A 17,800-nucleotide genomic window follows, 5' to 3' on the forward strand; every position below is an offset into this window, starting at 1 on the left:
CAGCTGAAGCGTAGCCAACAAGTTTAATGGACATTTTCACTTCTGAAGGTGAGAAGCTTTGTCGAAGCAGTTAAGTGAACACTTTTGCAGTCAATATTCAGCACTAGCAGAAACTGCCATACTGAAATGTTTCCTTTGTCTTTACTCAAAGGAATAAGACGTATCCTTGCTTTCAGAGTATTTCATCTGCCTGGTTCTAACTTCTGTAGATTTCTGTTTTGGTGGAAACCATTTGCCTTACAATGCAGGAATGTAAAAGAGACTGGAGAGTATGAGCAACCCTAGCAAGGCACCATGTGTGGCAAGGTGCATGCTGCCTTCAGGAAGGAGGGCAGGTTGCCCTGGGACAAAGAGTGAGAAAGTTGGGGCTGTTCAGCCTGGAGAAGAGAATGCTGCATGGAGACCTCATAGCAGCCTTCCAGTACCTGAAGGGGGCCTGTAAGGATGATGGGGAGGGACTCTTCATTAGGGACTGTAGTGGTAGGACAAGGGGTAAGGGGTTAAAACTTAACCAGGGGAAGTTTAGGTTGGATATAAGGAAGACATTCTTTACTGTAAGGGTGGTGAGGCACTGGAATGGGTTGCCCAGGGAAGTTGTGAATGCTCCATCCCTGGGGAGGGGGTTGGACAGAGTCTTGGGTGAGATGGTTTAGTGTGAGGTGTCCCTGCCCATGGCAGGGGGGTTGGAACTAGATGATCTTAAGGTCCTTCCCAGCCCTAACTATTCTATGATTCTATGGTTCTATGACTCCACCTGCCCAGGAAAAACACCAAGAACTTCACCAGGCTCTCATGTACCAGCCGAGTGTGGAAGCCTGTGCATTCACTGACTGCAAATTATAGTCTCTAAATATCACAGTAGCTGAGGCAGATACATTTCACACACAGAACATGGGAGATGCTCTTCTGCTTCAGACCAAAGGACCGTTTGGCTCTGTACTGTCCCTTGGCAGTGACTAGGATTGACACCTAGCAAGAAGATTAAGAGAAGAACCATTATAATACCCTGCCCTAGTCATTTCCCATTCCTTTCACCCCATTTTTCACATGTCCTAAACTCATCTCCATTCAGGACAGAGCCACAGCATCATGCTTTCTGACACGCTTTCTTGTCTCTTGAAATGTCCTTGTGTAGCAGTGGAATTATACTGACAGCTATTTCAGAAAAACAATAACTAAGCATAGTTCCTATTACACAGCAATGTAACCTTTTTCTTTGCCTTGGTCATGCTGGTGGCCAGCATTGTCTTTGATGAATGATCACTGTATTACACTAAATTCAGAAACATGTTAAAGAAAAAAACATTGGTCTGGTAAAATTATGGTTTATCCATTTGTAAGTCATGGGGTATTAATACCATTCTTTGTGTAAGAGGTGGATGTCCATCTTTCTCATATCCTTAGCTGTGGTGATTCTGCTTAGCCCTGCTGAAGCTTTAAAGGAAACTTAATCATAGCGGAGGCACATTGTACCTTTTATTTAGTTTTGTGTGTTTTTTTCTTCTTCTTCTTCATCAATCTTCTCTTGTTCCTGTTTTGATTAAGAGATGGGTCATTTTGTAGCATGGAGGTGAGCGGTCTCTTCTCCCAAGGAGCAAGGAATAGGACAAGAGGAAACAGCCTCAAGCACACCAGAGGAGGTATAGACTGGATATTAGGAACAATTTCTTCCCCAAAGGGCAGTCAGGCATTGGAACAGGCTGCCCAGGGCAGTGGTGGAATCACCATCTGGAAGTGTTCACAAACCATGTAGATGAGGCCCCCAGTGCCATGGGTTAGTGGTGGCCTTGGCAGTGCTGGGGAGAGGTTGGACTTGATGATCTTGAGGGTCTTTTCCAACCTGGTTGATTCTGTGATTTTGTGATCCACCCATCCATCCATCCACCCATCCATCCATCTTCCTCCCTTTCTGCACATCCTTTTTCCTCCCTTCCTGCACATACCCTAGAAAATTTTGTCTAATCACCAAGTGTTAAAAAGAGATTGATTTTGATTCTTTTAACAATTACATGTGACTTTTGCTTATCATTAAGATGTCTTGTGGGGGAAAGTTCCTGCGGACATGTACCCTCCCTCAGCTCGGAATGATTTCAGTGGCTTACTTCCAGTTGTCTTACAACTGCATGATAAGTGGAAAATCTCAACAGCTGAATATTTAGCATTGCAGATGCACCATACCCATGTTTCTGCTTTGTTTAATGCTTGGTACAGTTTCAAATAAAGTGGTTTTCCCCATGAATGTTGTGGTCAAATTTGACTCATTGATGTAAGCCTTGAGTATTCCCACTACCTGGGAGTCAAGCCCTGTCTACAGTAATTTCAGCAAGTAGCAGTTGTGCTGTGTTATTTTTTATGACAGGTTTTCTGGAGTGATCTTAACAGGTCAATGCTAACGTTAACAAGTTAAAGGAAAACATGAATACCTAACCATGGGCATGCTGCCTCCTTGGGAATATGGCTAACTATTAATTAAATGGCAAAGGAAACACTAAACACAAAAGGTCCCAGTGCTTCTAGGTTAAGACTATTCAGGTCCTGCATCTCCTTCCAAGTGTGTCTCACAGATGCAGTAACACTAATGATGAGAAAATAGTGACCGCTAGCAATTACCACTCAAATTTCACTTAACAGGAAAAGTAGATCTGAGGCAATAGCAGGTTGGCCATAGTTGGTGAGCATTCATGGGAAGCAAAGAGGAGTCCAAGTATATTTTAGCATAACCCATTGACTGGCTGCCCCTCTTCCCAGCAAAGGATAGTCAATCAGCTCTTAAATGCTGGTAACACCCAGAACAGCCCGTGCATTTGTGTCCAGCTGGAAGCACTGCTCATTTCCAGGGAGAGCAGAGACTAGAGATGAGGATCCTCATTCGAATGCAGCAGGATCTCCAGGCAGTGACACCGCTCTGTGATGTCGGCAGGCTGTGCTGTGAAAACATCCGTATCTTGGGGACAAGGAGGAGATCAAGCTCCACTCTAGTTTCTGGGCTGTAGTGAGGGCAGCACAAAAGGAAGATGAAATCAGTAAGAGTTCACCCTCTGTGCTCAATCTCAAGGCAAAACTGGAGTTTTCCCCATTCAAGACAGGAGCGCCTCTACCCACATGGGATGGCAGAGGAACAGAGGAGCAACCACTGCCCCGATGGTGTCTTGCCCCTATGCCAGGTACCCTCCCTTTGTGCTGCCTCTGAAATGTCATCTCAAAATGAGCTGAGTGTCAGCAGCTTCTTCTGTACACCATTCTAATGGAGGTAGAAACCCAGCTGAGGTTAGAAGCCCTTGAAAATGACAGTAGCTTGCAACTGCATGGGCATCAGTTCCAGTTAAAAGTTGCTAATGCTACTGGGCAGCCCAGCAAACTGGGGTTAGCCTCTCTCATCACTTTCTGGCAAAACCTTCATTGGCAGAGTGTGGGAACCAGTCAGGGTCAAGGTCTCCTGTGCATGTGCTTTACTCTCTCCAACAAACTGGCAGGGCTGGTTTCTTGTGATCCTATGTCATTTTCCACATATTCCAAGGCACTTTGCATTTAGCAGCCAAGGTAACCTTACTGGTTATTGGCACTCATTGCATGTGTTCATCAGCTATAAGGATGTCAGGTTAATGCAAGTACTGTGGTGGATTACAGTTTTCCCTGATACATCAACTTGTAAAATTGCTTGACGAAACACAGAGTTTAGCAACATCAAGTTTCCGTTCTGCCCCAGCTGCCATTTGTGAGGAGTGATGTTTAGGGTTTGAGGTTTTTTTAATTTTCATCAAAAAGAGGTTTAATTGCCCAGAAGCCAAGCATTCTTAATGCCTGCCAATAAGGTTTTATTTACCTTAGATTATTTTGGAAGTCCAAGTCTTCTCTATAAGTGATCATTAAAACAGTGATACTTTGTACATTTTCCATGAAATTATGGAAATTATTTGCTCAGCATTCCTCTGAGAGTGTCCTTTTAAACTTACAAGACACCGGGACGTCCCCTACTAGGGCGTTCAAAAGTCAGACCTGAGCACTAGCTGCAGGAGGCCCATGAGTAGTTCTGGTCTTCAGCATTAAGTGCCCAGTCCCAGGCATGTAGTATCTCACTGCAGCAATGTGACTGCTGGAGGGAGATTAACCCCTTTCCCCTCCAATATCTGCAAAATAGACATTTCAGCTCCATAACTTGGTGCATGAATCCAGGGACAGGAGCACACAGGGAAGTCAGATAAAGGTGCCATGAGCATTACTTCCCCACTGCTTGTTCGGAGTGCCTTTTTTGTCCAGTTTAGTTTATGTCTTATGTAAACACTAAAAAGTCCTTATTGCAGAAAGACTAATTCTGATAGAAAAGTGCAACTGTAACAGTCTAATTACACTGGCAGTACTGGGAAAAACTCCCATGTAGATAAGTACATCAAGAAAATCAAAATAGAAACTGCCTCTAACCAAAAAGTAAAGCTATTTTCATGGCCAAATTAAGACAAATATTATGAGTTGCTGGCTTTTGGTAGTTAACATTGTGCAACTGCAAGGGTCATCTTTCTAGTTCTTATTTCACATGAGGTACTGTCCTAAAATAGCACTTCATACTTTTGACTTTCTAACTTTCTTCCTCTCATGTCCTCCTCCCTAGCACTTGTTCATGCTTTTAGATACTTCCACATTAGGTTTGCATTAGTGCAATCAGCAGCAGTTCTGCACAGTGGAAGATAAAGCTCTTGGTGCAATGAACGGTGCTTTTATCCATCTGTAACATCAACAGAATGAAAAGCACTTTGGAAAAGGTTGGGTAAGGATGCTAGTTATGGGAAAACACACTGCACCTCTGTATGCTCTTTGTGTTTGTAGAACAGTTAGGGAAAAGCTGTGGTTGAGTCAACAAATGGGGAAAATAACAAGTGACATGAAGGATTTAAGAAGAAATTACCTGGATGCAGTTTCTTCCTTGTTACCATGCAGGAAAAGAGTATGAGGAACAATTATCACCAGAGAAGCAGAAAATAGTAAAAAACACGTGTGATAAAATGTCCTGCTTCTAATGGTCAGGGTTAACTTTTCCCTGTACTTGAGACAGCACTGCCAAATGTGTTGTCAGTCCTATTTTAACAAAAATACAGCACTTCCCCCCCCTGAAAAAAAAAAAAAATCTATTAAAAGCCCTCATATGGAAACAGGAAATGAAAAGAGCTTTCTGGAATGCTTTCTGCAAAGAGCCATCGCATTAATTCTTAAATCACAGCTCTTCATTGAGACCCTTCCCTCAGAGAGAAAGGAAGCTGTGACCAAAAAGCTCCACAAAAGACAAACCTCTGGTGAATGGCTGGGCTTTTAATAACTGAGGAGAACAAGGAACAGAGACTGAATTAAATCACAAGTAAAATTTTGATGTCTATAGCATGAAACCAAGAATGGATTTAAAAGAGAGCAGTCATGAGGCCTGTACAGAAAACACAAAAGATTTTAAAATATGAAGTTGAATCAAGTCTAAATTTATCAGATGAGCTCAGTATCTTCTACAAACTTATGATAAAGGGGGAAAGATTATGCACACTATTCTTTCTAGGACAAAACCATGAATTCTTAAGAAAAAAAATGAGGTACTGTATTGTTTTTTGCGGCAAGGTTTTAGTAGCTGGGAGTTACAAGGGTGGTTTCTATTGAGAAGCTGCTAGAAGATTCCCAGATAGAGCCAATGCCAGCCAATTCCAAAACAGACCTGCCACTGGCCAAGGCCGAGCCCATCAGCAATGGTGGTAGCAGCTCTGCGGTAACATAGTTAAGAATGGCAGAAAGTCACTAGCAGGCTCCTAGCAGGACCTGTGGCCCCATGGAGAGAGGAGCCCACACTGGAGCAGTTTGCTGCAGGACTTGTGACCCTATGGGGGACCCGAGCTGGAGCAGTCTGTGAAGAACTGCAGCCCATGGAAGGACTCACATTAGAGAAGCTCATGAAGGACTGTCTCCTATTGGAGGGACCCCACGCTGGAGCAGGGGAAGAGTGTGAGGAGTCATCCCCTGAGGAGGAAGGAACAGCAGAAACAGTGTGTGATGAACTGCCCACAACTGCCTTTGCCTGTCCCCCTGCACTGCTGGCAGGGAAGAGTTAGAGAATTCGGGACTTATTTGGGCCCAGGAAGCAGGGTAGGGTGGGGGTGTTTTAAGATTTTGTTTTATTTTCTCATTACCCTACTCTGATTTATTAATAAATTAAACTAATTTCCCCACATCAAGTCTGCTTTGTCCATGACAGCAATTGGTGAGTGATGACAAAATGGGATCTCCACAGCCTGTGGAATTCAACAGCACCTGGTCAACATGTAAGACCTCCTGGTAATGAAAGGCTGTGCACACTCAGGAGCTGGGTTCACACAGCTTGAGCCAACATTTGTCTTTATCCTTCACTGCAAGCACAGTCAGGAAAATGTTGCACAAAAATCCAGATTAAACCTCAGATTACAAAGTGAATTTGCAGGTGACAGGTTTGATGCTCCGCTCAATGAGCTGTGCTGAGCTAAATGGCTAAACGCTCACAGAAAATGAATTCCAGTCTCGCCCATCACCAAAACACCATAGTTTTCAGTAGAAACACTTTGCTTCTAACATTGGCTTTCGGCAAGCATTTGCAGCAATAACTTTATTGCGTGAAAAGTCCCGTTGGCAGACGGAAGCAGAACCACGTGAGTATCGCCCCCAACTGCAAGCAAGAGAGCAGCAATCAAGCTGTAGAATAAATGAAAAGAAATAGAGTGCAAACGAAAATCTGGCAAAACACATCACCTAGTCCTGATCAGTGGAACTGGAAGGAATCACAGCAACAGGCTACAGAGCCAGCTGGCCCCTCTGACATGTCAGGAGTATGAACACTTTGTAAATGTGCTCCTTGTCATGTTGTCAAGGCATGAAGAGCAGTCTCCTGTGACTCATGGCTTTATTATAGTCCTGAACTGTCTGTGGACATCCTGTGAAGAGAAACAGAAAAGAGGGATTTGAATTACTCAGTCTTTGTTTTCAGAAGGGCTCTTTCCTCATTTTTCCCCCAAAATTACAATATGATGTAAGTTTCCCTCACATCTTGCATTAGTGCCACAACTGATGGGTTTGGGTTCTTTGGACATTTTAGTGAGTTACACTTTTTTGATTTCGAAGCTTCGACAGAAAAAGCAAGTGGTGCTTGTCTACTAACATTTTAAGTTATTAAATTACATACAAAGTAAAATGAATTTAAGTGATTTTTAGCCTGAAAAGCACCACAAACCCCTGCTTCATATGAAATACTACATGTTGAATGGTGCACGTAGAGTCACATTTACCATCATAAGGAAGGGCAGTACCTGCATCCTGGTGGGCTTCCTCTGGGAAACGGCATGAGAGGGCCCCAGGTAATAGTTACTCAGAGGAAGGGAGGCATCAAGAATGTTCTCAGTGCCCCCATTGCCTCTTTCTACAGGTCTGGCCTTTCACACAAGATGAACTCATGCCAGAAATGCATGATCTGAGCCAAATCCCGCTCCCAGACTCCCATGGCAACAGCACAACAACATTTCATACCTGTTGTGCCTATACAGCGCCTTCCAGCTGTTGCTGCTGTAGAGGTGCAGTGTTGAGAGACAGCCTATGCATGTACTGGTTTTCTTGATCCTTTTTTCCTATCAGCTTTTGTGTTTGACAAATACCCCTCTTTTATGTGTGCACATTTACCTTCTTGCATTCACACTCACTGCATCAAAGCAATGGGACCTCTAAATCCAGGCTCAGCATCCTCACCAGAAGCCCATTCTAATGCTTTCTCCCAAAGGGACACCAACCAGAAAAATGATAAGAGAAGATCCCTGAATATCAGGGGAGCATCCCTCAAAGCTGCTATGCTGTCTTACATAAAGATACTGGGAACAGAGAGCAGTAAGAAAATGGTCAGGCATCCTCAAAGAAAAAGACTGGAACCTGCATTTCCCTTCTTTTTCTTTTATTTTGGTTGGTTGTGTTTTAGTTAATGACGGAGAAACATAGCCCACTAAGCTTCATCTCTGTGGAACTGTAAATGCGGAAGCAGGGGTGCAGGGGAGAAGTGATGGCTGTTGCCTGCCAGGGAAGAGGGGAAACAGCAAGAGACAGCCATGCCTTTGACATTGCCTGCAACTAGACAGGGAATGTCTCCTTTTTCAGCATGTCACTCAGCTCAGCCGGTTTATCTTGCAAGGATTCTCAAGTATTTGTTTTCTTTCATTTTAGAGCATCTTGCAGTCTTGTAACAAAGGCAAAAGGAAAACGTAACGAAGCTTCAATGCCACCCACACTCAAGAGGCACAGTTATGTCTCTCCAGGGTAGGATGCAACACATTGCTGCCCTCCTGCTTGCTCACCCCATCCGCTGTATCCTTGCTTCCACTAGGCAGGACCTAGGCACACTGACGACAAGTGAGCGGTATTGACAAGGGGTTAAAAATAAGCTATCGGGTCTTCAGTTGTTTACCAACTTCTCATGAATCTCAAGGATCTTCCTGGTGGCTGAGACAGGGGAGGAACAGAAATCCTTGCTTTAGGGGCAGCCTCGAGAGGTGAGGCACAAACAGTGCATTAAAAGCCCACCCAGGGACACCTCTCTTGCCTACTCCACTGCTTCCCTTGCCGCACAAGGAAGGAGCTAACTGCTGTTTCTCTGACCCTCGCCCGAGGGATGGAGCAGCACTTGCCTTGCCCTTTCCCATCTACCCCACAGGAAGACAGCTGGGAGCACTGGCGTGATTTACGTCACCCCCAGAGAGGTCTCTGCAAAACCCCACCGGTGGCAAGGCATCGCACTGTATCTGAGAGTGGAGGGGGCGGGGGGGGGGGGGTGGAAGTGTTTGCTTCAAGCTCTCCACTTCAGTTTACAGAGGACTGTCAGCAGCACCATCTTGTGCTGCTCCAAGATGATGTCCTTTCCTGACTGGCAGCAGCGTGCTCACAGCTGAACAAGGCACAAAATGAAGACCCAAGTTTTTAGCCCGTGATACAAAGCAGAGCACGCTGAAAGCAGGGAGAGCATCCTTGAAAGACATCCTTTCGTCATACTCTGTTAGAGTGATGACAGGAAATAAAGCTGCATGCAGTCACTGTAGCTGCTGTTAAGGGGGTGATGGAGGGATGTACTGTGATCACCCCACTTACCCCACTTAGCCTGTGCCTTGTGGCTTTGAGAGCATGCTGGGTGTAATTGCATTGCCCAGGGTGGACCTGCACACAACTATTCCCCTGGGGGCCTGGTTAGAAATGGGAATGGACTCCCAGGTGTAAGGCCTAGAGATATGTTTCAACCAAAATGCTGTCAAAATAAGACAGCTACAAACACAGGCCTCTAGCCTCTCTTTCTCCACTGTGGTTTCATGAGCACATTCATCCTAGAGAGCCATGTTCTTTTCTTGCTGCTGCGTGCCTACATGTAAAGCATTCTGACCCAGCAGGATCTGCCTCCTGCTCCCAGTGCAGCAGCAACAAGCAGACCTGGTGGGGGTCCATCAGTTAAACAAACCCTGCTACACCACCCCATAGGCAGGCAGTGTCACAGGAGGACCAGTGCCAGCACCCACTCACACCAAGCAGTTCCTGCACTGCTGATGGAGACACCCCAGCTCCCTCCAAGGATGGTTTCCTGCAGCAGCAGCAGCAATCTTTCCTCCCTGAGACAAGCTGCATCTGTGAGTAACGGTCTGTGGATGCAGCAAGAAAAACCCACTCCTCCAGGGAGGGCAGTAGCTCTATTGCACTGCTCAGCAGTTATGACAGTGTGACAAAATCTGGCACTAAATTATTTGCATTGAACACCAAATCCATAGTGGTGGCAGCTCAAAGCCAGGCAGAAATTATAACTGCATGGTGACTGCAGCATCTGAATCCTGGGAAAAGTGTTTACCCCGGGACTGAAGTGGGTTTGTCTTTGGTCTGAGCCTCAGTTCATAAGATGATGCATACACGCCTATTGTTTCTTTGTAATATCTGATCCCATTGGCCAGAGAAGGAAGATTTTGCAAAGGTACTGTGCTCCTATAAGCTTTGGAAATGAGTGGCTGGGTAAAGAGAGGCACAAATTGCTGCCATGCACAGTGTGTGCTTTGCAGTCTGATCCTGAATGACCTCAGTTGTCCAGCAGGTACACACATACCCACTGCTGGCCAGGAGCACCGCAGCTAGCCCTAAACCCTTGCAGCCAGTGGCTGACCTGGCATTGAGGAGCCTGGGACAGAGCTGGGGGCTGTGGCACATGAGGAGGAGCAGTGGTAACCTGACTAGGTGACACCTCAAGGGAGTTGTGACTGCAGAAGGGGTAGCAGAGGGATTTGAGATGTCCATAGCAAACCTGCCTTTGATAGTGGTAAGTGTCTTTCTGGGGCTTATGGTCATGAAGAGAAGCTGGAAACATGCTCTAAAAGCACCTTAAAATTACAAAATATTTGAAAGCAAGTAAGCCCCTTACAGGTGTTCTTTTTAAAATTTCAATATTCTCAAGCTAACTTCATTATTTTGGACACACAAGTTGTGATTTCTGAGTACTTTACACAAAGCCAGGCTCTTACAGGAATGTCATGCATGTGACAGCTTTCAGCTATCAGCCTTGAACAGCAGCTAAACACTGCACTTCCTCTGCCTCAGCCCAGCCTGGGGTGGTTGGCTTGGACACAGACATCTGAGGGTATCTAAAGCTGGGCAATATCCCTCCTCTTTGTACTTTCTAAAGCCCCTGAGGTATTAGCACCCGTTTGGACACAGCTAAATTTCCAGCCTACTAGCCACACAGCAGCGGTGGCTCCTTGGTTTATCTGAGTCCTGTGTTGGAAGGGGCTCCCAAGGGATGGTGGCCCTGAAAATTCAGGGGAGCAGATAGCAACTTGCAGGACTGTCATTTCTGGACTCAAAGATGCATTCTAGCTCCATTGGAGTCATAGCATCCCAGTGGTAAAATCGAGGGGGGTAAAACCGAGGGGGGAACCACAGCCAGCTCCACCACTGTATGCCAAGACAGTCCCCTGAAAGTTTCAGTAAAACAAGAATGCCAAGGTAGAGCCATCACCTCTTCCCATCAATTTATTGGCATTACTTGTTTGTTTTTCCTTCCCCCAAAGTCTTAAATATGATGCAAGTGGTAGAAAAAGACTGAAGAGCTCATATGACTTTTTCCCATGTTCTTCTACCTGAGAACTGTTTAGAACTAAAGTAGTCACAGTAGAAGGAAAATACAAATATAAACAAATGGATATGTTTTGTTTGGTTTTATCTATTGCAAAATAGTAATACAGCAGGCATAGTAGCCTAAGGAAAAAAATATCTTGCTCCAGCTTTTTTTTCCTGAACATATCCCTAAAGTCTCATTGTTTACAAAGAACATTTTACATCTGTCCTTCATCTGGCTTTATTGCTTTGAGCACACAGCAAAGAGGGAAGTGCCAGCATAGGGCCCTGGCTTACACCAAGACTTCTGCCTTACTCTGTGTATAGCTCATAAGGCAAGAAAGCCTTGCCTCTGATCAAACTAGAATACATTTCATACATCGTGTACAGCTATCCACCATTCCCACCAGGCACAATCTTCGTAACTGCCATAAGCTATTGAGGGTCTTTCTACCTACCTGTAATCATTTCTGACACTTTGTTCAACAACATAAAGGCTATGAAGATAGCTAGGAGTGGGTGATATTCCTGTTTTTAAGCTGAACAGAGGAAGGAGAGAGTTTGTTTATTCTAGATTTCTAGTCTCAGGTGGCACCGGCTGTTTCATTGTATTGTTTTTTTCTGACAAGTTGTTTTGAATAAACAGAGCTGCTGTTACTGCTGTTTAGGGTGGCACTTGCTACATTCTCAACTTGCTCCTTTGATGTCCCTTTTGGTTGTTTCTCAGTTCCCTCTTCCTTTTGAGATACCTCTGGGTCCTTGTTTCATTATGTCGAGTCACGCATAAGGCAGAGCAGTGTGCTTGTGGTGCAATGATGAGGCTGGTACTGAGCCTGCACTGTCTGTAGTAGTTTATTATTGCTGCCAGTGAAAAAGAAATCTAAACCTGGCAGCTCAGCCTGCTGTGAATCAATATTTTACAGGTCGTGTACTTTGAAGAGATGACTCAAAGACAGACTTGAAGGAGGAGAGGTGGGGGTAGGGGAGAAAAGCAAGGAAGAGAAGAATTTACCTTGACATCCGTTGACACACTTTTCCTCCAAAAGTGAGGGAAAACAAGCACCAGGCACTAATGCTGGGGCTATCTCACATAACAGGACTCTGGAGCCTTTACAGGAGCTGTTATTCCCTGCTTGCCTTCCCTGCTATTGCTTTGCCCCAGATGGGATAAAACCCAGCAGGATAAAACCCAGTAGTGATATAACTTAGCTCAGAGAGAAACTGCACTTTGGGAAAAGATGGAGCCAGAGAACAGAGCAGTCTCTCCTCGGGAGGACCCTCAGAGCCACAGCTTCTACGCAGCAAACAATCTGGGAAGGAGGAGAAGGAGCCAGCTTTGATGCACCAGCCTGTGCCTTTTCTTCCGGGAGTATTAAGGTTCTTGGCAAAGTTTGAGGTTTTGGGGTTTTTTTCTCCTTTTATACTGATCTGATTAAGCAATTTTTAATTCACCATACAACGGAAGCTTTCTAAGGTACCGTATGGTAATAAAGCCTTTCATTACTTTGCTCTGGCCACCCATTTACTTCCTGGTGAAATCAAGGTATCGGTTACAACCTGCTGAGGCCTGGATGGCCCGACTCCAGATTATCTGAGAAATGATCTCTCACTACCTTCCCCATTTTTACATCTGCTTTTAAATAGGACACTTTTCCTGTGTAACTCAAAGGTAAAGCTGGCAGGAGCCAGGCTCAGGCAGACCCTCGAACTCTGCAACTCCCTGCCCCCGGAAAGAGGTTTGAATCCTGTCTATAAAGTACAACAGAATGGGTTCTCTTGTTTCCCTATGTTATTATAACAAAGCTTAAATATCCTGCTGGCTGGAGCCTAGAATTCAGAGGCAAGCAGGCAGGCATCCAACAGGCCATGGGCTTCAGCCTACAGGGTTTGCTCAGCCACTATGGGAGGGCTGGAACATCCTGGGGTGAGCCCAAAATAGGAGCCTTATCAAAAATGTGTAAGGTGCAATGTCACGGTGACACACACGTCTCTTAAACACATATAGGGAGGTCAGTCTTGCATTGAAATAGATATAGTGGTTAAAATTACAAAACAGCTTGTATTTTACAGGATTTGGATCAGCCTGTGAGTGGAAGGGGAAGTGAAGAGTCTTCACCTCTATATTCATTAGCACAGGAACAATAAATTATGAAATTTTGACTAGCACACCAACAATTATGATGTTTTATGTTGAAATCTGAATAAAGTAAAGCTTCCTAGAAGAAACTAGAATCATATTTCTCCACCTGTGCAGAATGATGCCCCAAATGAGAAACATAGCTCTGAGATTTAATGCAGCAAGAGATCCCTAAGGACAGAGAAATAACTTTGAAAGATTAAGAAGTTTGCCCACAGTTTTACAGAAAATAAAAAAGGTTAAAGCTGAAGTTCACACTTTCCCACAGTAGTTTAGAAATTCTGCATTCTAACTCTGAGACAACATGTATCAAAATGAAAATTATAACAGTCAATTAAAGCCAGCTAATCTGACTTTTAAAGTTGGTTATTATCCTTATCAAGAGAAGTCAGTGAGACTGTCAGACCAAGTGGATGTGTGCAGCAAAAGGAGGGGACTGGGATTGTGGAGATACCATGATGCTTTTCTGGACATGAAGGGTGCCTTGTAGTTTACAAGAGATTTCAATAGTGGATGGCTGCTTGTGTCCATCTTACAAGCCAGCTGAAAAGTACTTGCTTTTCGGAAAATCCACCAGAATGAGACTTCAGATCTCTAATTCTAACACCCTCATCATAAAAATGTGTGTAACATAATGCCTAATAGTTCAAAGACACACAGTGATGATAATTATTAGCAATAGCACATGAACCCTACAGAGTAATTTTGGTCAGGTATAAAAGGATTATTTGATTTGATCACAGAGAGTTACAAACCAAATTACTTCTGATACAAGAGATGTTATTAGTGATCTCCATGGCCTCCCTGACTCATTTAAAAATTATTTTGCAAATCTGAATAATGGAAAGTGAAACAATATAGATTTCCACCCCCCTTTCCCAAACTGTATAGATGAAAAGACTCTTAATCCACATGTGTGTACCTAGAATAATGACTGATCCAGGCTTACTTTTAAGTCTGCACTCCCTGATGAGGTTGATAATGAGCTGACATGAATTAAAGTGAATAAAACTCCTGAGACCTATAACCTGGAACCTTTGTGTCTTGGAATTGAGGTCTTGATAATTGCTTAACTTACAACACAGTATCATTTTAAATGCTGAATTACAAACAATTTGAGGGAATGCTTATGCTGTACCCGTGGCATAATAGGTATAAACTCTTACATGCAAAAATGAATGTATCCCTACTGCAGGTTAGTTTGACTCAATTCCTTAAACAATACGAACACACTTTCTTTATGAAATGCATCACCCACAAAGCCTTCAAGTCTGCTCTTGCAGTAACCCTTGCACTTACAGACAGGTATGTTGTCCCACGTGCACCAAGCATCTGTTGAGGGAGGCACCCTTGCCCAAGGCATGGAAGCTTCTGCTCCCACCCATCCCTCCAGCCCTCCTCTGCCCTGCAACATAGCCAGGGAGAGGACACTGAGCAGGGCTCTGGCTGCAGACATCTGATGCTGGAAAACAGAGTTCACCGGTGTGTCAGTGACCCACAGGAGAAGCAGGGGCAGCTTCCTTTCACTCCTTCAGGGTCATCATTAATAATGTATGGAATAAATCCAGGGCTGATGCTGTGCCACTCACCAGCAGATCCCAGGATGACATGAAGAAACCCTGGTCCCAGGCTGCAGGCAGGGAGGCCAGTCTGCAGATGGATGTGCCCAGGCTTACTCAGGGAGCTGGTGGTGGGGCTGAGAAGAACATTTGGGCTCCTGAACGTGCTCTGGTATTTGGTGCAGTGCCTTATCCTCATTCCCCATGTTGATCGAATAAAAGTATAAATAGAAAGAGAGATATTTGAGAGGCTGGAGGGAAACAGATGAGGGAAAACCAAGCACACAAATAAATTTTGTATCTGTAAACCTAGTTCTTATGCTACACAAAGATGTTACATACAGGCAGAGTTTATACCAAGTGGATGAACACAACACGTTATGCCCTGTTACCCTTTATCCATGGTGAGGGCATAGTTTCAGAAGTGAGGCTCTGAGATCAAGCTGCCCACCCTGTTTAACACACAAAGCATTATGCACGCTAATTTTAATCGTTTAATAGCATGAGAAAGTCTTGTGCATCAGCATCCTCTGTCTTTTGCTTCGCCCTTCCATGGGGTCCCTATGTATAGACTTTTAGTTCACATTTCAGAAAACCTTGCAACCTGACTACTCATAAGATGCAGCTGCTCTTTTCTATCCCCCCAAAAATATCAGGGTTTGGAACTGTGGCCCACTGCTTATGGGTGCTCTTAGCTAACCGTTAATCAGTTGAGTTTCCATTACAGTAATTTGCTTACCTAGTATGAAAACCTAGTATCTCAGTGCAATTACCTGGCATACACTGGATACTTAATATGTGCTGCTCATAAATTATTGACAAGAAAGTCTTTCCCTTCATCCTGTCCTACTGAAACGATGGCTGCTTTTAGAGATTACCTTTGAAACTTTGGTAGGTTTATAATTAAATCTCAGTTGTGGAGTTAAATGTTACATACTAAACTATGAAGAATGCATGAGAATTCATTTACAAGGTAATAAGAGGGATCAGCTGAAGTTTCTACTTTTGCTTAATATTCTGCTATTTTTTCCTTAAGTTTCCATCACTGTAAGCAAATTCCAGTTTGCTGGTATTCTGGGTGCAGTATTTTGGACTGGAATAGTTGAAACCCTGCTGTATTAGTTTGAAGTCAGCATAGGAAAAAAATCCAGAAATCCTTTTATTTCCCTGTTTATCTGTATTTCCACAAACTCCCTGCTTCAGTTACCTTTTCTGCTGTTTTCCTATACAAGCAGAGGTGAGCATCAGAGCCTTCATCCCACCCCACCAGCCTGGCCAGTGCCAACAGGACAGGCAAGGGGCAGAGCACACACTGCATGTCTTTGGGAACAGCCACCCATGAGCAGCCCTTTACTAGATTGCAGCTTCCAACAGGACAGGGCAAATGTCCCATCTTTCCAAATACTTAAAGCCAGAAGTCATGATCGTCAAAAGTAACCTCACTGAAACACCTTGAGGCCCTAATCCTATAATCATACACTGATTTTAATGCTATATACACAGTATTCCCTCACAAAAAACAATGACATCTTTGGTGCAAAGAGAAAAAGAGAGGTACCAGATGATAGCTCTAAAACTGTGTTCTCCCTCACCTCACGTGTCTATGGGAAACAAGAAGAAAAGATGCCCCTTGTAGTCCCATTCCCCTGGACTGGCTTGTTAGAGGAGATTTTTGGCTCTTGCTCTGTGCAGCCCTTGTAGATTTTAAGAAAAGGTTTGGCTACATACGAGTTTTCCTTTAAAAGAAAACTAAATTTGCCAGGAACAGAAAACTTGCATCTTCATGAATAACATTGGTATGTTATGTGATTTAGCTTTCACACTGAGAAAAACAGCTATTTAAAAACAAGAGCTGGAATAATTGCATTTCACAAGGGTAATGTTTTATTACATTGAGCTCTGAAGCTCACATCACTGTTATACTTAACTCTACCCTTCACGGTAGTCGTAAACATATCAACGTATCTGTTCAGCTGTAAGATGCTAAATAAGATGAGTGTTTTGGAATTTGAAAGGAACCAACTTTTAAGTAGCTAGGGCAGTTTTATGACTCTTTCCCTGTCTCCAAGAGGAGGTACACAAACCATTCCCTTTCCTATGACTGTATTCTTCAAACGTGACCAGACAGTTTCTTTTTCAACAGGCTGATTATGGCTCAGTAGATTGGAACCTTTTAGGTTCCAACCCAATAGGCTGGAATAGGAAACAAATAAGGAAACAAAAACAAAATAGAAAACAAATCTGCAATAGCACTGTCAAATATAGGAAAGACAACTGTTAGAATGATACTTTTCCTGCTTTAAAGCCAACAACCAGTTGCAAGGCTTACAAATATTGCAAAAGAGTAATCTTACTCAATTCCTGCTTCCAGTCCCAATAAACTCAACAACAAGCCATGTCCAGGCACTCTGCCAATGCATCTGAACAAGGGTCCTGGCTTCAGTGAAGCACTGTGATATAACAGTAGCGCAGCCATTATGGTCCAAGCGCCAGCTATTTGTCAGCCTCTCTGAAATCAGGTTTCTAACAAATAAAAATTGAAAATCTGATACATACAGATGTGGAAGAAAATCCTTCCCTTCCCCCACACAAAAGGTTTGCCCTGGATTTTGCTTCAGGAGCAGGGTTGGTGCATGGATGGGTGTTAGTTACTCTGTATATTCCTTATAATGTATTTATTGTGTCTATAGTGGCCAGGGTAGTAGACAGACAATGAATTAACAATTTGCAAAGCTGGTGTGGAATTTGATTTCATATACAAAAATCTATCTGAGATCAAAGATATGACATCAAGCCCTATGAGGCTGCTGGTTGGAAACCCGGTTGATAAAGGGCATAAGAAACAGCTAGCAATTTAAAGAGAAACTCAGCCTCCAGGTGAGCCAAGCAGGTGTAAACCCCCTTGCTGAGAGCTACAGCTCTAATCTGTCTGCCCATTTATAGGATGCTACACTTGCAGCATTTAAGCATCTTAGAAAGATAATCACAG

The sequence above is a fragment of the Pezoporus wallicus genome, unplaced genomic scaffold (genome assembly GCF_028554395.1).
Source record: "Pezoporus wallicus isolate ANWC-B61680 ecotype Strahan unplaced genomic scaffold, APGP_CSIRO_Pwel_v1 contig_747, whole genome shotgun sequence".
Taxonomy (NCBI): Eukaryota; Metazoa; Chordata; class Aves; order Psittaciformes; family Psittacidae; genus Pezoporus; species Pezoporus wallicus.